Below are 20,464 nucleotides of genomic sequence, written 5' to 3'. Positions count from 1 at the left end.
GAAATAATGTGATTTGAAAACTGGGATGCTTAGACATGATAATATTTTCATAAAAAATTACGATTGGTATGCTTGTAAATTTTATGCTTATAAAATTAAAACGATGTAACTTCAAAACTTTTTTTGAAAAATGAGACTTGGTTTTAATAAACGTTATGCTTATACAACTTTAAAATCAATGCAAGCTACTGTGCAATTTAATACATGCTTTTATTCATTTCATAGATGACTAAAACCTCTATTACACCAAAGTTCTAAATTATAGTTAACAAGTTAGTTTTCTGCAGAAGCGCAACCAGCTCAGAAATGTTATCGTTAACAGCGCAGCTTTCACGCGAGTTTGAGACACTAACAATGGCCGCCGCCTTTTTTCAATTTCTTCAATCGAAATACGAGAAGCGCAGTCTAGTTATAATAAGATGTCTGTGATTCAATGATTCAAAGCAGGACAGGAGTGCCAGTTCTTCCACGTTTTCCAGCGGAATTGGGCTAGTTGTGTCAGGCAGTCGGACCACTCTGCAATCTGCATGCGACAACTCAGCAAGTACATTTCAGCTACTGAGTCTCCTACAAATCAGCAGTTGTGAATTGAGCTGTCAAAAATTGGTGAACAATGAAACTGAGCAAGCCGAAACTTGGAATGTCACCAAAATGATTTTGACAAGTGATAACCAAGCTAGTTTAAGGTGAGCACCTAAATCTCATTTGCTGACTTGGCAGTAGCTGAAATGGGCTTGCTGACTTGTCCCATGCCCAGTGGTCCAACCAGCGTTGCCAGATGGAGAAATAGAATACCAAATTAAAAAATTCAGTTTAAATTTAGAGGTCTTTGGTGCCAAGATTTTTGACATTGGATCCAGACAACTTTTTTGTGAAATCTTGTGAAGTTTTCCTCACTCAATTTTTTACAAGCAAGTTTTTTTCATTGTTTTAAAACTTTTTAGCAAAAAATCCCTGCTCCTATAGAAAATGTTTTGCAAGAGGTTTTCGCATGCGTGATGGACTGATGGCAGTGTCTGATGTCTTAAAAACTGGGCTGTGGCTATATTTACATTATGTAGTGTAATAATAGCTTCAATAGTGTTGCCAGATATGGAATTCTGCCCTAATTTGAGAAAAGTTTAAAGCTGTTGAAAACAAAAACTTGTATTTTGGAATTTTTTTTAGTCCTGCAGGCCTCAAAATTTGTACTTTTTTCCGGCGGTCAAGCCTGTCCTACCGGACTGGCCCTTTCAGCGGACATTTAATATCTCAACCGGACATTTTTTTTTTGCATGTAGATTTTGCACGAAATCACACTACAGTGGGTTCACCAGCATGCGGACACTTTTCTTAAAATTGCTATAACTTTTGACTGGGTGACGCTAGAACGCCAATTTTTTTTTTGTAAGATTGGAAATTTCCTGTTCTACTTACGTCTACGATATGGTCACTTTCCTTGGTTTAGTTAATACCATTTCTTTCATTTTCTTTACCCTACTCTGAGCACCAAGCTGCGGACAAAGCACCAGGCTGCGGACAACCTAGAATCACCAAGCTGCGGACAGAGAACCAAGCTGCGGACATAAATATGACGTCATTATTCTTAAAAGTCTTCGATAAAGTAAAAGGACTCTTGACCCTAGACTTTGCTAAAGCAAAATAATATTTTCCGTAATGGAAAAAGATTGAGTTTTTGTATGAAAAAAAATGTGTAGATTTTGCGTTAGACTACCAGCTAGAGTTTCTGATAGCATTATATCTTTGAGCTGTTTTAGATTTTCTACTTCTGGTCTTGTCAGAATTAATTTTGTTGATTAATTTTTATCTTTTTTCTCAAGCATTAAATCATTGTTACGTTACTATACAAACACATCATTTTTGTGTTGGTTTTAACGTTTCTCCCAGTCAGTCTTTATGTGTTGTTGTTTAGCAGACTAACACGGCTGTTTCTTCACTAACAATTTATTATGTACCGCTACTGGAACTGACGATTTGTCAGTAAATATTAAATATCGTGACGTCGATATCCTAAATGTTAAAATAAAACAAACTAAGATTTCTTATAAAAAAGTGTGTTACTTCGAATTCATTGATTGCTATTTCATTAGCATCTTTTGAAATGAGAAGTAGGCTACGTCACTAAAGCGTTACATTTCGCCGCCCCGATAGCTCAGTTGGTTAGCGCGTGACTTCGTGAACGAAGAAGACTCTCGGGGTGTGCGCTTGAGCAACGCATGCTAAGCATTGCACTCAATTCAGTGGCACCTAATAGATGGAATAATTCCCCGACAACAACACTTCAACAATCGGAAATTTCACTCTTTCAATCTCGGTGACCGGCCCTGCGTCAAAAGCCTCTAGAAGTATGCGAAACTACCAGGAATAACCTATCAAGGCTTTGTTAGTCCTATCCAATTCTGTATAGCTTATAAGAGCAGCTGCTCACAAAGACATTTTTTGTTGTGCAGCTTTCAGGGCGGTATCCAGACCTTCTTGCGTAAACGAACATTTTTTTACAGCTTTCTGACCTGGCATGCTTGTAGGCCTACTGCAGTTATTAGTAAATTTTAAGTATCCTACCAACGTGTACCTTTTGAAAATGCAGTAAAAATGCTATAATATCTCACCAATAACTTAATACATAACCTTGGAGTATAAGTCGCTAAAATCTTTAATTGAGTTACTGCATAAACTAACCCTTTCTCGATGTTAGGCTAGGCTACTGTAGGCCTACAACATCAACATAGAGTAACTATATACCGGTACAGTGTAGCCTACGGCAGATTATTGTTACCTCACCAGATGATGTAGCTTATTGGCAGCCAAACTGAAGTGTCCGTAGCCTGGTGCGCCGCCTTATTTCAGATAGTCGTAACAAAAACGTGATTTTCTAATAGAAAACTGTCAGTTGGAAACCCCGTTTTCACGCATCAGTGATAAGAAGCATTGAAGAGTTTTATGTGCAAAAATCATGTTGCTTCGCCTGGAGGATTTTGTATAATGTTTGTACAGACGAAATCGGTTAATCGAATCACCTATTTGCCAGACATTTTGATACGATTATATGATTGATTCGTTTAACCAATTTACTAAAAAAAGGTTTATTGTGAATGGGCGTAATGTTGAGAAGATGTCTGTGCTGACTAGGCTGCAACGCACATTACCACTGATACTTCCTACAACTGTTTACAATTCTGGATAAACTTTAAAGAATTTCATAGTTCTGTGTTAACATACCACTACGCTGTATGTCCCAGCCAGCAAAACTGGTCTTTTTTACATTGATTTATTGTCTGCAGACGTTGAAACAATGTAAAAAAGATCAGCTTTGCTGACTGGGAGAACTATCAAAGCATTTTTCTGCAAACTGCAGCAATCGGACTGCAAATCGGCAACCTTTCATATCACCGATCTCTGTGACGTCACAACGCAAACTTTGACGTTGAAGATTTTGATTCAAGCGGGCTATTTTTAGCTCTGTACCAGCTGTGTAGTTTTGAGTATGGAAAAGGGCCTACGAAAATAGTGGTATGGTGGAAAAACACAGCTCACACTCATTGTTTGTTTTGAAATCGCAAAGGTTTTTTTTTTCAAGTGTTTTGCCATGTCTGGTAAAATAATTAATTTGCAATGTTCTTCAACTGAACAATACTGCACAAATGAAATTACGCACTGCATTTCACAACAATAGGCTACTTTTTTTCAGCAATTTAAAAAAAAATTCTCCACAGTTTTCTGGTTTAAACTTTTAGACATTCTTTTCAACACTTCCCTCTCAAGCCGAAATAATTTGTCCGTGTCCTTTCCTTGGAAGGCCAGTCGCCGACGACCGATGACATCAAAAGCATTTAAACTTCTTTATTGGGAAGTGTGATTATTCCTTTTGTGTGCTCTTCTGTTTTAATGAAGCCCAGCTGTGCGAAAATTGGTTCTTTGTAGTGCGATGTCTAGCACATAAGATTTTGGCCTGGGATTACAGACACTTGTCTTTGTTTTGATCGCTTGCGTCTGTCTCACCTTTGCTTCATTTCGCCTTTGAACATTGCAGACAATTATGCGAAGCAAAAAAGACACATTCTCTTTTCGCTAACGGGTACAATTATACGATTAAATGAATGAAGTAGGCAAACTAGAAGCAAATCCTGATGCTTTTATCCGACTTATTCTTTTAAGCGGTATACGCTTAACCGATGTTTTTACGTAACATTAGATTGGATTTGGTTTGGGATTTCAGGTTTTGATTCAAATAAACGATTGATACGTTTAAGCAGTATACTATTAACCGATTTCGTCTGTATATGCGAAAATGAGTAAAAACTGATTTCAAGAAAAAAAGATGCATGCTTTATCAGAAAATTTGGTTAAGTCGTCTTAGAATGATTGCTTTTTAACCAAAACTTTTCATTTTTTTTTTGTGTGTGACTGAAGCACCGCTGAGAGTACTTGCAAAAAATCAGATGGAAACATGAAGAATAAAAGCAGTTATTAATGAAAAACCGTCGGTGTCCGCAGGTTGGTGACTGTCCGCAGGCTGGTGAACCCACTGTACAGTATTGTGTAGTCGTGTTTGTAGAAGAAGATTTTCTACAACAGAATAACTCTGCAATGGTTGATGGCTTAATTAACCGACCCTGAAGTATAGGCTACTGGAGCAGATTGTTTGCAAATAAATCAGTGCGTTAATGACAGTCGTGTAATGACGCAATAAACACAATTAAAAACAACAATCCAAATTTCCTTAGTACAAAAACAACTACGATCACTTATTCCGTGGTTTTTGCGTTATAGAATCGTTGTGCCAAGCGATTACTGCCTCCGCGGGGTCGTAAATTTCCAGCTCAGCACTGTCCACCGGCAACGACAAATGTGTCTAACACCCTCCCTTCTGTGCAGAAATTCTATTTCTATCAGTATCAGCGTGAATAGGGTCGCCACATTCGTCTAAGCACGTGCGGAACCCAGCTGAGACTTGCTTTTCTGTTACGTTTCTTTTTAACAAACGATCAATGTAACGCAATAATCCTCATTGTTAAAATGTTAGAATACATATCCTGCCGAAAAGTTCAGACAACTTTATTTCAAGGCAACATTGCAAGGCGTTGAAATGATGTAAAAATGGCTACTTTTGCCATCTGCTCGTTAACCATGCCACTCTAAAATGTGATCTTTAAAGCAATTGCCTGTACTACAGGGTGGTCACTAGAAAAGCAGAAAATTTGAAGATCAAATTAAATGATGAATAAAATGTGTGCTCACTCATTTCTATTTTAACATGTTTTTATTTCTTTTAGGTTCTAGGTTCTTTTACGTTGTTTTTTTAAGCTTGGATTTCTAGGTTAAGACAATGCTCTGAAGTACAAGGACGACATTTTGAACATCTATAAGTGTAATATACCATATGCCTTCAAAAAACTTTGTAAAAGTTATTCTTTGAAAATAAATAACAGTTTGACAAATTTTCTGCTTTTCTAGCGACCACCCTGTATTACTGTTTCAGCTCCGTAGCCTATTTGTTCACATTAAACAAACAATTGTAACAATTCAAATTTAAAATATGTTTTTGCTGCATTATCTCTATTTTTGTCAAGAATTTTGCGGCGGTCATTTATGACCGACCAATGAGTCGGCTTCGGTAGTCATTCGAGGTCATTCCGGAGGTCATGACCGCCGGATATTTCGAGGCCTGGTCCTGGGCAAAGATTAAAACCTTAATCTTATTCCTAACTCTAACCCTTACCTTAAGCTTAACCCTTCCTAACTTTAATCCTAACTCTGGCAACACCTAATTGTAACCATTAAGTGTGGAAAAATAGCCACTTCCTAAAAACTATTTGTATTTTTAGGCGAAATTGCTTTATTTAAAGTGCTTTGAATATCTGGTGAAATTGTATGCAATCTGGTGAAAATTTAGTTACTTTTTGGTGCCAAGCACATTCCAGCATCTGGCAACACTGGGTCCAACAACCTTCAGCTACTGCCCAAGTCAGCAAGTGAGATTTTTATCTAGTATTGGACTTGCTTGGTCATGGCTTTGCCAAACTAACTTTGTCAACTTGTTACTTGCCAAGTATCGGCTTGGTCAGTATTTACTTACCTAGATTCATCATTTACCAATTTCAACTACTTGCTGAAATGTTTCTAGTTCAGTTATCTTTTTCTCAACTGTAATGTGCTAAGATTACAACTGCTGAGGTCTAGGAGACTTGTTTTGTCACCAGTTGTGGGTTGTGTGCTAGTTAATTTCGTTTGGTTTCGTTTCATTTCAATGCAAATTTCACAAAATGAATACCATTTCTTGCTAAAAACTTTGTTACTTTAGAAAGTGGCTACATTTACGGCGCCGTAAATACAGCCGTTCCATGCCTTTTTTTAATCTTTACGTCGCTTTTACTGCGCATGCGCGCTGGTGCGTATTTTTTCTTCTTTCTCGAAAGAACAAATGAAAAAAAGTGCATATATAACTTCTAAATTCAACCGCTTTTGCCAAGTGAATCTGTGGCGCGTGCGATCTTTGTCTGGCTCCTACTTCCAAGGATATGAGTTTGATACCACCAAGAGGTGTTTCTTTTTTTAAACTAAATTCGAACACAAAGTGACTCAATCGTTAGGCTCAGGGTTGTCGGTATTTTACCCGACCCAAAAAAAACCGGGTGGGTTTTTTAAAAAAAACCCACTTAAAAAAACCCAAAAAAACCCATAAAAAAACCCAGAGCATCATATTTGTCCAGTTTTTATTAGAAAATTAAAAAAATGAACAAAAACACTACAAGGCACTTAAAACAAACTTTAAATTAGGACTTAAGGATGTGATTGTGAAGTAAATTTCCAAGAATAAACTGAAAACGCAGTGGATATTGTACATACAGTACACAAAAATCAAGTAATGCCACTTTGTGTATACTACATTAAAACTCATTTATGCAAGAAGGCCTTATAGTTAAGCTGGTGAAAGTACTACTCTACTGTAGTCTGTATATATGATGTGAAATGCAATTTAGGAGGCTATTTACCAATTACAGATTCTGGATTCTAACGCATGGCTGTTTCAGAGCATTAGCTCTGGATTCTAACTCATGGCTGTTTCAGAGCAATCGCTCAATTGCTCATCCATTACTATATATAATATATATATAAATGATAAAAAATATTTAAACATGATGGCATAAATGCTCCTTGCCTTCAAATCTAAAGCAAATGATGCAATAATGTGATTTCTACCACGGTAGCATCAACTTGGTATAGAAATCAGTGGATTATGCAACATCCAACTTGATCTTGAAATTAATGGATGATGCAACACTCAAGCAACAACAGCCCTAGTGCATTATTTTATTGAGTTATGCAAGCATGTACTGTGAGTGAAAGGCACTTCATTCGTAAAAAGTAGTTTTGAGGTGAAATAAGCATGAATCTACCCTTTTTTTGCATCTAAAAAACCCGGGTTTTTCTCAACCCTGGTTAGGCTACGCATTTTTGTGGCCGTTTAGTTTGTTTTTAGTTCTGACCATCACAACGAAAAAACAGTATATGACAAACATAGCAGAGGTCTAGAAAAAGGTAGAAGCGACAAAACGCGAACGTTATAGCGTGCATGATAGCAAAGCTGGACAATCAGTTTAAAATATGGCACGGTCGTAACACCTAAAAATTTTATGAATTTTTTTTTACTCATATTAATTGTTAAAGAAAAAAACTTACTAGCCTTTTTTTTCTCTTTGTTCTCAATTTATAAAATTTTTATTAAAGGTGTTGCGACCGTGCCATATTTTGAACTGATTGTCCTGCTTTAGTATCATGCACGCTAGTCTATAACGTCCGCGTTTTGTCGCTTCTACCTTACTGCGTGATTTGTTCTTCGCTTCTTGCGCGCTACAAAGTGGTGATAGACACGCCTTTTATTTATTGCGGAAATCAGTGAAAAAAGAAAAATCGCCATTGCTCACAGAGTGCAAAATAAACCTAGCTTAATGCAGTGTGCAAAATATTATCTTGTGCGGTTTGCAGTATTTTTCTCGCAGAATTCAAGAAGGTGCCTGAAACAAGAAGATAAAAAGACTAGAGTGTAAAAGAAAATGAACGCAGCGGTATTAAATATACAAAAACCTTTAAAAAAGTAACACACCAGCCTTGCATTCAAAGTGCATCAATAGGCGAAAAAAGAAAAACATCTTGTGAAGAAATTAGTATTGTTTTCGAACGCAGAGTTGCAGCCAATCTTGTTGCTTAGCAAACACGTGAAGATTACCGGGTAGCTGGTTTGATTACGTTTGCGCAATCACACGATCGTTTGTTGAACGCATTAAGCGTAATAGGCCAATACTTGGAAGTTACTTCTCTCTGCTTAGTAAATTAACATTAAGCAACTTTCAGTGACTACGAATTTTACAACGATTAAACAATAATTACAAAGAACATTTCCGCTTTTTAATATTCAAAATTAAAGGCACGTAAATTAAAATGCAATATCATCAACTTTTCTCCAGTTGCTGGAGTAAGTCTGTTCCGTTGAGGCGTAAAAATATTGCCACCTGTGCTAAAAATTCGTTCGCTTTCGATCGACGATGGTGGTGACGAAAGCAATTTATTTGCAATTTTGCTCAGCTCAGGAAACATAGTATTATTTGCTTTCCACCAAATCATTTCTCTTCTTGCTGCGCTAAAAATGTCTGCATTAAGGTATATTCTACAGATCAAAGAAAACTCCCTAATTTTGCCGAATGCCGACTAGAGCTGGGACAGCATTTGGCTGTAACATAGTCCGTTTCATGGGTTGAACAAACAATCAAGTGATTATTGCGCAAACGAGGTAATCTTTTTTCACGTGTTTGCTAAGTGACAAGATTAATTCACTGCAATTCAGCGTCTGAAAAGATATAACTTGCAACTTCACACGTTGTTTTCCATTGACGCCCTTTGTTTTTTTTCTAAAAGCGTTTTGAATCTTTCAGACAGTTGTTCTCATTTTCTTTGCAGTTTATACCCCCTCGCTTTTTCTCTTAACTTGCTTTTAGCGCCTCGCATACTGCAAGCTAATAACTATTACGTAATAATCCATTTCTCCTTTAACTTCTAACCGTTGTGTAATCATTCAACTTTTATATTTTATCTGGTCTGACTTTCTCTTTGAACGTTTTTCGTCATTTCAAAGAAAGAAAGTATTTTAATCTCGTGCCTACTAAACAAGAGTTTACAAAATGGCGGACAATCGTCATAATTTAGAGTTTTAGACTACCGCTCTCTGAATGCTAGTTGACGCTGATGCGGTTGTTCAAAGAAGTCGTTCTTTGATCGGTATTTCCACGCGCTCGCGCTACTTTTGATTAGGAAACTTTGATAAAGAATCGGAAAGAATCGACAATTTTTTCTGATGCCGATTCTCCAAAAATTGCCGATACCTGCCGATTCCGATTAATCGGCACATCCTTAAATAATAGTATTACAGGCAATTGCTTTAAAGATCACATTAAAGTGGCCTGGTTAGCGAGCTGATGTCAAAAGTAGCCATTTTTACATCATTTCAATGCCTTGAAATAAAGTTGTCTGAACTTTTCGGCAGGATATATTGTATTATAATTTTAACAATGCGGATTATTGCGTTACATTGATCGTTTGTTAAAACGATACGTCACAGAGAAGCAAGTCTCAGCCGGGTTCCGCACGTGCTTAGGCGAATGTGGCGACCTTATTTACGCTGATTTCAATTGTGTTTATTGCGTCATTACACAACTTTCATTAATGCACTGATATATTTGCAAGCAAACTGCTCCAGTACACTTCAGGGTCGGTTAATTAAGCCATCAACCATTGCAGAGTTATTCTGTTGTAGAAAATCTTCTTCTACAAACACGACTACTGTGGTGTGATTTTGTGCAAAATCTACATTCAAAAAATATGTTCGGTTGAGATATTAAATGTCCGCAGAAAGGGCCAGTCTGGTAGGACATGCTTGACCGCCAGAAAAAAGTACAAATTTCGAGGCCTGTGATATATGCACTTTTTCATTTGTTCTTTCGAGAAAGAAAAAATGCACACCAGCGCGCATTAGGGTGTGGCTGGTGCCGTTATGTTATTCAAATTAGCTCTTCTTTTAGCGTACTCTGTGGATGGGTGATACAAACTCACCTGCAAAATTTCAGCTGATTTCGACAACATGTAGGTGTAGCACACGAGATTTAAAGATTGCGCAATCACGCGGCAACGAAAATAGTCAAAAACCACTTGTTTTTTTAAACATTTTTCAATATTACAAGCATATTTTCAACTATATAAAAAGTATTATTGGCCTATGTCAAATAGGGTGGTCCTTAGTTGTGTACACTAAAAAAAATTATTTTGGAAAATTGTTGGTATGACCCTCTCAAAACATTCCCGGTTAAAAAACACCATTTGTAAAATTTGATTGATATTCATTAATGTTTAGAGGTGGCTCAATGGATCCGAAATTCCACCCAGATGAGGTATAGAACACATAAGCACTTCCATAGTTGCTCTCTGCCCAACGCTTGCATGCCTGGGTCCCACCCATTTTATTGTGTTCCTTAACAGTGGATATTAGCTGCTCAATGCTGATCAGCAGGGGTGTCATGATGACAAATATCACTTGTTGTTGCCGAGTAAGGTCTGCTTCATGATGTTAGAGAACTTTTTACGGTGGTCAGCAACAACTCTCAATGCAAACTGCAGTTGCTCTTCGTCCTTTGTGAAAGAAAGGGTCAGAAAAACTTTAACTAAGGCAACGCCACGTTCAACGTGGTCATTGGTGACAGCCAATGTGCTGATGAAGCTTTTTGCAGCAATGAAGCTACAGGCGGATCCTTCCACTGAGCTGCCGGATATTCAAGGAAACCAACCAAAAGACCCAAGTTCTTAAAAAGAAGTGTTGAGTTCCTCATCGTAAAGTCAACCACAGCCTTCTCTTGAATGAGCCTTAAGTTTATAGTTGCACGCTTAAATGGCTCTTCTTCCGCATCTTTCTCTTTCTTAGCCACAACCATCTTGTCCAAGCCATTGTCCAACACGTCATCATACAACGCCAAGCCAACCAACTGCTCAGAAAGGAACCACAGTTGGGTTGCAATCTTTTTCACTGTAGCGTTGGATATGTCAGCATTAATCGTTTGATACTTCTGCAATTGCTTCAGCAGCTTTAGGTCATTTCTTGGGGCCTGCCCTTTACAACAATGCTCGTTGTTGCCCATGCTTCAACGTAGATATGGGAAAAGAATATGCAGAGTTCCTGCAATCCTCGATGCTGGCGTGCTGTCAATTTAAACTGTGAAAGAATAATCCAGAGTTTGAAAGCATAGGCGCCGACTTTTATTTTTGCACGGGGTGGCGGATAGCACAATATGGCAACCTAAAAACTTTCAAACTGCATGTTTTTGTTTGATTTTTACTAAACGTGTTTCGTAGATGTAATTGTCTTTTCACACCTGATTTGTAGCTCGATATTTTACAAAGCAACTTTAAAACAAAGCACAGAAAGTATGTCATGAATTTTATTGTTACGTTGCTGCTCTGGCACTTATTATTTGGAAAAAGTATTTTTGCGAACAGCAGCTCTGTCAATCCAACTGTTAATCAACTGGTCAAGTTGTAACCGTGAAGCTTCAGCTTCATAAACATTTAAATTAGGATGTGTGGTTCAATCGCTGTTGCGTCATGGTAGATCGCAAGTAAGTTTTTATGCGCATGAGTGCACTAAACGATTGCTCCGCCTCGCAGGTGGTGGAAGGCAACGATAAGTAAATTTTCACAATGTAGACCACGTTTGGAAGCATTAATGAAATTGTTTCATTGCTTGCAAATAGATCAAGCAGTTGCGACATAGCTGCAAATCGGACAGATGGCTCTTAGAGTTGTAAATGCAAAAAAAACGAACCGTTTTTTTTTTTAAAAAAACGTGTTTTTTTTCAAAAAAACTTGGGCCAAAAAAAACACGCGTTTTTTGGTTTTTTTTGTTTTTTTTCATATTTTTCTGGAAAAGTTGCAGATTTTTTACAATTTGCAGCTTAGTTTCATTATAGTGCTCTTGAAAAACATTAAACTAGTAAAATTGGTTTTATTGGTGTGCTGAAATTCCAAAGTGTGTGTGCTTGGCAGCAGCATATGTTTTTTGCATAGCCCTATAGCCTACGTTGTTTCACTTTCTTCTTCATTCTCAGGCATGTTTGTGGCAGTAGACCTGACAAACATTGAATTAATGCAATTTGATACATGACATAATGTAGATGAGTTAATTTATTTTTCCTTTTATGGAAGTGCCCTTTATGGAAGGTAGCCTACGATGTTAGTATACCGGTAGGCCTACTGCTTATTTTTGTACACACTCAATGGGTTGACGAAATTTTGGCAAAAACAAGATGGCAGTATTCAGAACACACATTACCTTGTTTGTGGTAATTTACTAATGCAAGCTATTGCCAATAGCTTGTTTAAACATGTTTTTTAACTGATAGCTTAACAACGATGTATATGCTTTATAAATGTTGAAACAGAAGTATTCTTTTCGTGTGTTGTAAGGTCTTAGACACTTTGTTATTGATGCTTCCTGCAGATCATTTGTGACATAATGCAAGAGATCTTATCACTGATATTTTTAGCTGTCAAAAGTAAGTGAATTTGTCAGAAAAGGTTTAGGTTAATGTTCCTTTCAAATGCCCACCACCCATGTTAACTATTGCTAGTAACTACCAACCATGCATGAAGAAAATTTCCCTTTAAAGTGAAGTTTTTCAGCACTGCTCAGTGTTCACATAGTGAATAAATGCTTCATAATACTTTTCCTGACAAGAATAAAGTTTTACCCATATTCCCGCAATGCAGGATAAAGATACAAAACAAACATCAAAGATGAAAACTTATTTTATTTGGGAACTACGCTGGAGTAAAAAGGAGAATTGACCTTTTGTCGTTACGCACCAATAAAACCATGATGCGTAACTTTAATTTTTTTTCTATTGGGCAGAGGAAAGATTGATAAAAAGTTTGGCAAAAACAGAAAAGTGATAAAGTCTCAAAGTCCTGAAAACTACAGTAGTTCAATTTGGATGGATAAGTGCAACCATACTTCTTTTAAAAATGTCTATGACAGCACAATGGTGTGATTAAGGGAAAACAAACATGACTATGACATCACAAAGGAGTATTGAACCTCTTCATGGAAAATAAAAAACATCAAAATGCTTCCATCTTTCACTACATTTAAATGTGATTTGGGCTAAAAGTTGGGGTTTTAGCACAACACTGCTTTTGCCAAACTTTTCATCAATCTTTCCTCTACCCGATTAAAAAAAAAAATGTTTTTTAAAGTTACGCATCATGGTTTTATTGGTGCGTAACGACAAGAGGTTAATTTCTTTTTATCTGAAAAAGTAGTCGCCAAAACTTGTTTTAATGTTCATAAACAGATAGCCCACCCCAGAAAACATGGGATAGAGGTAAAAATTATCCAAATATGTTGAGCGGTTCTTGAGATATTGCCATTTTTCTATTGCTCCTTATCTATGAAGCCACCTAGTGGCTAAGGTTACTTCACTTATAACTCGAGAACCACTTGTGTAATTTTCATCAAGTTTGCACCAAATGCACATCAATTGGAACAACCTCTTGGCGTTGTACTGGAAAAGGTGTGGAGTGCTGGTCAAAAGTGCCTTTGTTAAGTAGAAAAACAGGACACTGACCACCTAGTCTTAACATGCCCATTAACCAAAATCCCAGGTGGCTTCGAAACTGTACACGAGTGTGGTACTGCATTTAACAACTGGCTCGACCAAATTACAGACAATACTTGAGATGTGCCAACCATAGGACACTGTTACTACTATTTGAGACAGTGAGAAATCTTTATGGCTCGTGTGTTGAGACTTGGGATCTACAAAATTGCAATGAAAAAATAGGCCTATACCAGACATATAGTCTGATTTAAAGTAAGTTATACGAGTTATGAGACTGCTTCTTTGTTGAAAGAGACGCTATTGCAATGAGTTTACCCTAATTGCTGCATATTGTGACATTTAATGTCAAAATAGGTAAAAAAAACAAAAAAAACGAATAAAAAACAAAAAAAACAATAAAAAACAAAAAAAACGAGCTCGTTTTTTTTAAAAACAAAAAAAACCGTTTTTTTACATCTCTAATGGCTCTATCTTTGCATCTATCGTATTCTAGCCACGGGAATTCGCTCTCCCACGATTTTTGATAGCTTCTCCCTTCAACAGCGATTATCCAGCTCGTGCTAACGCCTTTTGGCAGTGGCACACTTTCGTTTCGTTCAGGCATTTGGTCACTTTCATGCTGGCTGAAATCCTGACTAGACACAACAAAAATGACTCAATGGAGGGCTGCAATTTCGAACGCTTTTTCGGTGGCATCTTTAAGCTGAATAAAACTGGAATGCCGGCGAAAACTTTTACTGGACGACTTTTCGTAATTTTTTCTATGATGTAACAAGCAACTCCTAAGTCAAACCAATAGATTCCCGCCTCACAGTTTGTCACGCAATATTACTCCATGAAGTAGATAACAAAGTATAAATTAAAGCATGAAGTAGATGACAGTACACTCCAATCGAAACCGGAAAATAATTCAAAATGCAAAACCTTGAGTAATTGAAAAAGGTTGCTTTTATTATTGGGAATTGGCAGGGGGTGTAGCTTTTCTCGAATAGAATCATGTAAACGTGTAAATTTGCAGAACGTTAAAACTGCTAGCTTACTTTACTAAGTGCACTTTTAAAATAAAACTCAAAAAGTTTCGAAAATTGCATTTTTTTAATGAAATTTGAAAATAGATATTCATTTAGGGGGTGGAGTTCTCAATCATCGAGGTAATTTTATTTCCAAGTATTTTATAGCTGGCATAATTTATAGCGATATTATGAGCAGTTAAAAAATTTTCAAAAAAGATTTTTGAGGGAGGCAATGGAAAGATCGTATTTTATTGATTAATAAATCCCATTGTAAACCTAACAAATGTAATCAATGACTTATGACAAGTAACAAATAAAACGATCGCAACAACAACAAGGAAAAAACTCGTAGCCACGTGTTCCGTAATCTTCACGTAGCTTGCTTGATGTTACGCGAGTATCATGCTTGTGACAAAAACAATCATTTTCTTCGCAATACTGTATTGGTTCACCTCTTGCTTTACGTTGACTTGAAGCGAAAACCAATGATCAAAAAAAAGATTTAAACGTCCGTTCAAATTACATTTATTTGCAGTAAGTAATGTAACCTAAACGGGGTGGCTGCCACCCCGCCACAGCGGTTATGGGGTGGCGTGGCCACCCCGTAAGTCGGCGCCAGTGTTTGAAAGTGTAGATCATTTTTGCCATCCATTGGTGCATGGCTCCGGGAGCTACAAAGTGGATGCCTTGAGAGTAGGGTGTACCAAAAAAAAATAAAGTTGTTTGGAATTTTTAGCCTATTTGCTAAAACTTGCATATGGGGTCACAATCAACTTTGCAACAAAATTTTTTTAATTTTAAAGACGTCTTACGCCGGTACTCTGCGTTTCCGTGACGACGCGGCCAAAAATTCATGTTTTGGTCATATATTCAGATCTGTAAGTGCTAGAGACTTCATTCTTGGTGCTATGAATGCAGAATGTCCACTTTCCTATCACCATTCAATACATTTATATAGCCTAAAGTCTTTACTTTTTGAGTTTTTTGCCAAAAACTGATTTTTGCCCTGTTGTCATAGGAATTTATCCAATATTAATCTTAAAAAACATGAAATTCAACAGATAATTCATGCTGAATGTGCATATTTATACTGGTACCAGTATGTATGATAGTTTAAATCCAGCTGCTTTACTAACTGTCATTTGTTTTTTGAGACAATGCAATTTAAGTGGTATAATTAGCACAGTACAAACCGCATAAGCCAGTTATATTACAAAGCAACATTATAAAGCAAGAAACACAAACTGTTAAAACAAGAATGTTTGTCTTGTTGCAGACAAATATCAAATTAGCCAATAGCAATAGGCCATGAACACAACTTGTATTTGCAATAGGTTCAGACTTCAACAATAAAGAACCAGAAAATCGTACATGTGGTACCAGTATATCTGTAATGACCACCAAAAAAACGTGGGATAAAGTTAGAACTGAAATGGGTAGTCAAATTACGAGAAACAGTGAAAAACTCTCAAAAATGCTCAACATTTGCGGTACAATCTACTGTACAATGGGATCGCCAACTTTTGCATCCTACACAGTACACTCAAAAACGCAACACATGGCTACACTTTTGTAATGCCTCATTGAAGATGAAGAGATCCTCTTGTCTCTAAGTGATGTTAAAAATAGTGACTCTGCAGGCCTCGAAATTCGTTTTTGTTGACGGCGGACAAACGTGTCCAGTAGGGTGGCTCTTAAAATTGAGTTTTTGAATTTTGCTTGGGACACCCTTTCAAGTGGTGAGGTTGTCAGAAAAAATAACTCTTGCAAATTTTTTTTAAATTTGAAGTTGATTTAGAGGTGGCCCTCCCCCCCTAAAGTTCTGTGCCCTCCCTCAAAATACCAAATCTGCATATCTCGAAAACCACTTCAGCTAGAGATACAGTTTTTGTGTTAAAAGATGCAGAAAACATGGTTTTCTATCTGCTTTCTGAACATTGAATGCATCTACCTTGAGTAGAAAAGCAGTTATTTAGAAAAAACGCATTTGACCAAATCTTGATTTTACAACCTTTTTTGTGACCACGAAACCGTCTACAAAATTTCGTTTTTTTGTCTTAATTTTTGCACCTTAGAGGGAACACTGGTAACAATATTCATTTCAAAATGTAATTCTGGTCAGTACTGGAAGAAGCGATATTATCGACAATATTTTACATATTGCCTTGCGTATCGTGACAGGATGTCTGCGACCTACACCATCGGACAATTTCCCTGTCCTTGCAGGCAACCAACCAACTGAGTTTCGTCGCGAAGAAGCCATCCTGTCTCTTTCTCGCCGCACTACGAACCCCAACCACACTCAAGTCTCTATGAGTCTATGAGCGAGCAATCGAGCATCCTCGGCAACTGAAATCGAGACAACCATTTGTATGTGATGCACAACTCCTGATGAAAACCGCTGAAGACCAATCCATCAGCGCGACTACCTGGGAGGACAACAAATGGAGCTCAGAGTGGAAGAAGAACTCCTCAAGACTCTAAAGTTGTATCTCCGACACCAGCCCCCATCCAACCGGAATGCATAATTTGCCAAGGAAGGCCTGGGTGCGGCTCAACCGCCTGCGTACTGGGCTAGCCTACAGGAGTCAGACTATTCCGCTCCAACATGCACAAATGGGGGATGGCTCCATCCGCAATCTGTGAGTGTGGCAAAGAGGAACAAACCACAGACCACACCATCTGTAACTGCGCCAAATGGTGTGCGTGGTCTGCTTGAACTGGATGACGAATCAATGGATAAATGGACGAATCAAAGGATTGCTGCTCGACACTTGCTCAAGCATCTAAACCGCATCGCCACTGCCCAAGAGTGGTAAAAGACAGAGCCCTTGACCCCTGGAGTAACAAAGAAGGTTTAAACGAAGAAGAATCGACAATATTGTTCTTGTTGGAATTTGGAAACAGTTTCCTGTGTTCAGTAACAACTTGCAAAAGAAACTGAAGTTGTGGCTTATCTTCAGTTAAGATTTTGTTAAAATCCTGGATTAGACTTAGAGCAACTCCTCTCTCTGCTCTGTCATTCACTACTGAAAGTCCCTTCGCCATGTGTAAAGCTTGAATAAATGCACCATCTTCAGTCCAATGAGCAAGATCCTTTGAAAGTATAATTATTGCTTCATCTTCACCCAACAGCTGAAGAAGCCATTTTGAATTAGAGGTGTAATTCTGTTCTAGACCCTTATTGCTAAGAAACGCATCTACTTTGATGCTTGGTCTCCTTGGTGGACGTTCTCCTGTTTCATCTAACATGGTTGCCACCATTAGCTTTTTACTTTCCACAGACAATCAAGAGTCAAACAAGGCTAGTCCAACCATTTCTTCGGACAGATACCATGAATGCAAATCAAGCTTTTTGCATAAATCGCCTTCGCCATCCAACAAGTGCGATGCATAGCACCTGAAGCTGGAAAGCAGATTCCACGCTCAGGAGTTTCTCCAAGGAATATGATAAAAAACGGTTATTTTAGCTATGCATGAATGCATAAAAGTTAAAGAATACTTATTTCGTTTATTGCTTTACCAGTTTTACAGGTTAGTTTATGAACTTTGTTAATTGAATAGGTTGGGCCACAATACTTGTTTAGCACTGTTTTGTGCTAGAATACCGAAAACAGGTTTTTTCTAAATAACTGCTTTTCTACTCAAGATAGACGCAATCACTGTTCAGAAAGCAGATAGGAAATCATGCTTTCTGCATCTTTTGACACAAAAACCGTATCTCTAGCTCAAGCAGTTTTTGAGATATGCAGGTTTTGTATTTTGGAGGAGGGCGCAAAACTTTAGGGGGGGAGGGCCACCTCTAAATCAATTTGAAATTCAAAAATTTTTTACAGGTGTTATTTTTTCTTACAACCTCACCTTTTAAAAGGGTGTCCCACACAAAATTCAATTTTTTTTCATTTTTTGCCAAATAAGAGCCACCCTAGTGTCCAGCCTGAGCAGCTATCTCGGCGGACAAATTAAGTTTCACGGCGGACACACCAGTTTTAACGTCGATCGTCATGCTTAATCACTTTATCTTGATATTTCTTTGCCATTTGAGAAGTATAGCTAATAGCTGTACGGTTTAGAAGGCTTTAGATTTCAGCGAAGTCACTCTAAAGGGCTTTCATCAGACCAACGGCATGCGCTTGAAGAGTCAAAGCGCCGTGTAGCTGCTTGATACACCGCATAACTGATTAACTTCCACCGAACGAGGTCGTGTGGCTTCTTGCGTACGAGTCGGAAAACTTCTACACTAACGCTACTATTTTCTGTTGTGCAAAGTAGCCTATCACTAGGCTTTTTTAGGTTTGTTTTTGCGTGCCATGTGGGCGAAAGTGAATTTTCCCTGGGCTTTTTCATACTGTAATACCACAACTTAACAAATTTTGCTGCATCTTGCCGTAATAGCCTACTCGCATTTCTAATTTTGTAACCAACCTTTCCTTATCAATATTACTCGGAGATGGAAGCCAAATATTGTGACATAAGACTTGAACTAAGTTACGCGTGATTAGTGTAGAAGTACCGGTACTCTACCGGTAATCCCATTGATTCTTAGCGAAGAATTCATCTTTGTTACGATGATTCAATGTCATCAATCGCTGAAGCAACGTAAAAATCAAAAGTTTTCCTGCTTGAATGGAAGCTAAGGGATACAGTATGGTAGCCTATTCACATTTTCTAGATGCGCGCTAGAATGCGCGGGAAATTGCATTCTCGCAACAATTGTTCGTGCTATGCGATGACGATTAGAATCGCCAGTTTCTGTGTTATTTCTCGGCAGACAAATATGACCGATCTAGAGGGCACTTCCCGCGGACATCACATGCTGTGACGGCGGACATGTCCACGGTGTCCGCCGTGAATTTCGAGGCCTGCTCTGAATCTGATGCGATAATTCAACAATTACAAAAATATTTGATATGGTTGGTTTAGTCATTTTAGTGTTTGATACCACTTCTGTGAACACTGGTTGTAAGAAAGGTATTGTGAAACGTCTTGAAGAATATTTTAAACAAAACCTCCTTCTATTTGCTTGCCTGCACCACATCTTTGAGTTAGCAAGCGGTGCTGCATGCAAAACTGTGTAAGTGTTTATGGACTGGAGAGACATCCTCTCCAGAAAACAGCACATTTAATGCTTTGAAGGAACTCTGGTCATCACTGAACCTTAATGATTACGATATTAGTGACAACAGTGCTTGGCCAGTAGGCCATGATGGACTAACACCAGATGTGCTGATGTTTTGTTACCTGGCTCTGAGTATTCAAACAAATTCTGTAAGGATTATAGAGAACTTCTTGTGCTTTCTGTTGTATTTCTCGGAGGAGCATTACCAAAAAAGGAGAACTTTGCATTTAAAGCTCCAGGTGCCACCAGTTATGCTAGATGGATGGCAAAGCTTCTTTACACTTTTAAAATTGCTTTATTTCGATTGCAGTTGAAAGCAAAAAGTGTTTTCAATGAAGAAGTTCTGAATAAGGTGTATTCTTTGGCAACTTTTCCTTCTCTATATTATGTAGAAAGCGGGTTAGAGTGCACTAGTGCATGCGATGCCTCACTGAATGACTTACTGCTGCACAAGCAGCTGAGTAAAGATATTCCATTAATGAAGAATGGTGCATCTTATCTCCCTGCTCAATTGAGGCACATTGCTGAGGAAAATTTGAAGAAGCTAGACTGCCATCTCTGGTATCTAACTGATATCTAACTGAACGCTTGGTGGTGATAAGCTTGTTTGGTGAAAAATTAACTGCAACGGAAAACTCTACTTTAAGAAAATCCTTTTTAAATGCAAAAAAAAA

General features: G+C 37.8%; 1 protein-coding gene across 2 annotated transcripts in view; it reads left to right on the top strand.

The window, feature by feature from the left end:
- Nucleotides 1–20,464, top strand: part of LOC145782472 (peroxisome proliferator-activated receptor delta-like) — a 95,860-nt gene that overhangs the window by 10,226 nt on the left and 65,170 nt on the right. Inside the window, exon 1 of one of the 2 annotated variants that reach the window (XM_082594269.1) lies at nt 5,924–5,972. The exons of the other annotated variant lie outside the window; for it this stretch is intronic. The gene's annotated coding sequence lies outside the window, so the exon portion shown is untranslated. Of the gene's footprint in view, nt 1–5,923; nt 5,973–20,464 lie in introns of those variants that run through there. 2 annotated transcript variants of the gene reach the window in all.

This window comes from Aplidium turbinatum, chromosome 13 (assembly GCF_918807975.1).
Source record: "Aplidium turbinatum chromosome 13, kaAplTurb1.1, whole genome shotgun sequence".
NCBI lineage: Eukaryota > Metazoa > Chordata > Ascidiacea > Aplousobranchia > Polyclinidae > Aplidium > Aplidium turbinatum.
The sequence above is the reverse complement of the archived record's forward strand: the minus strand, read 5'-3'. Positions and strand labels throughout refer to the sequence as shown.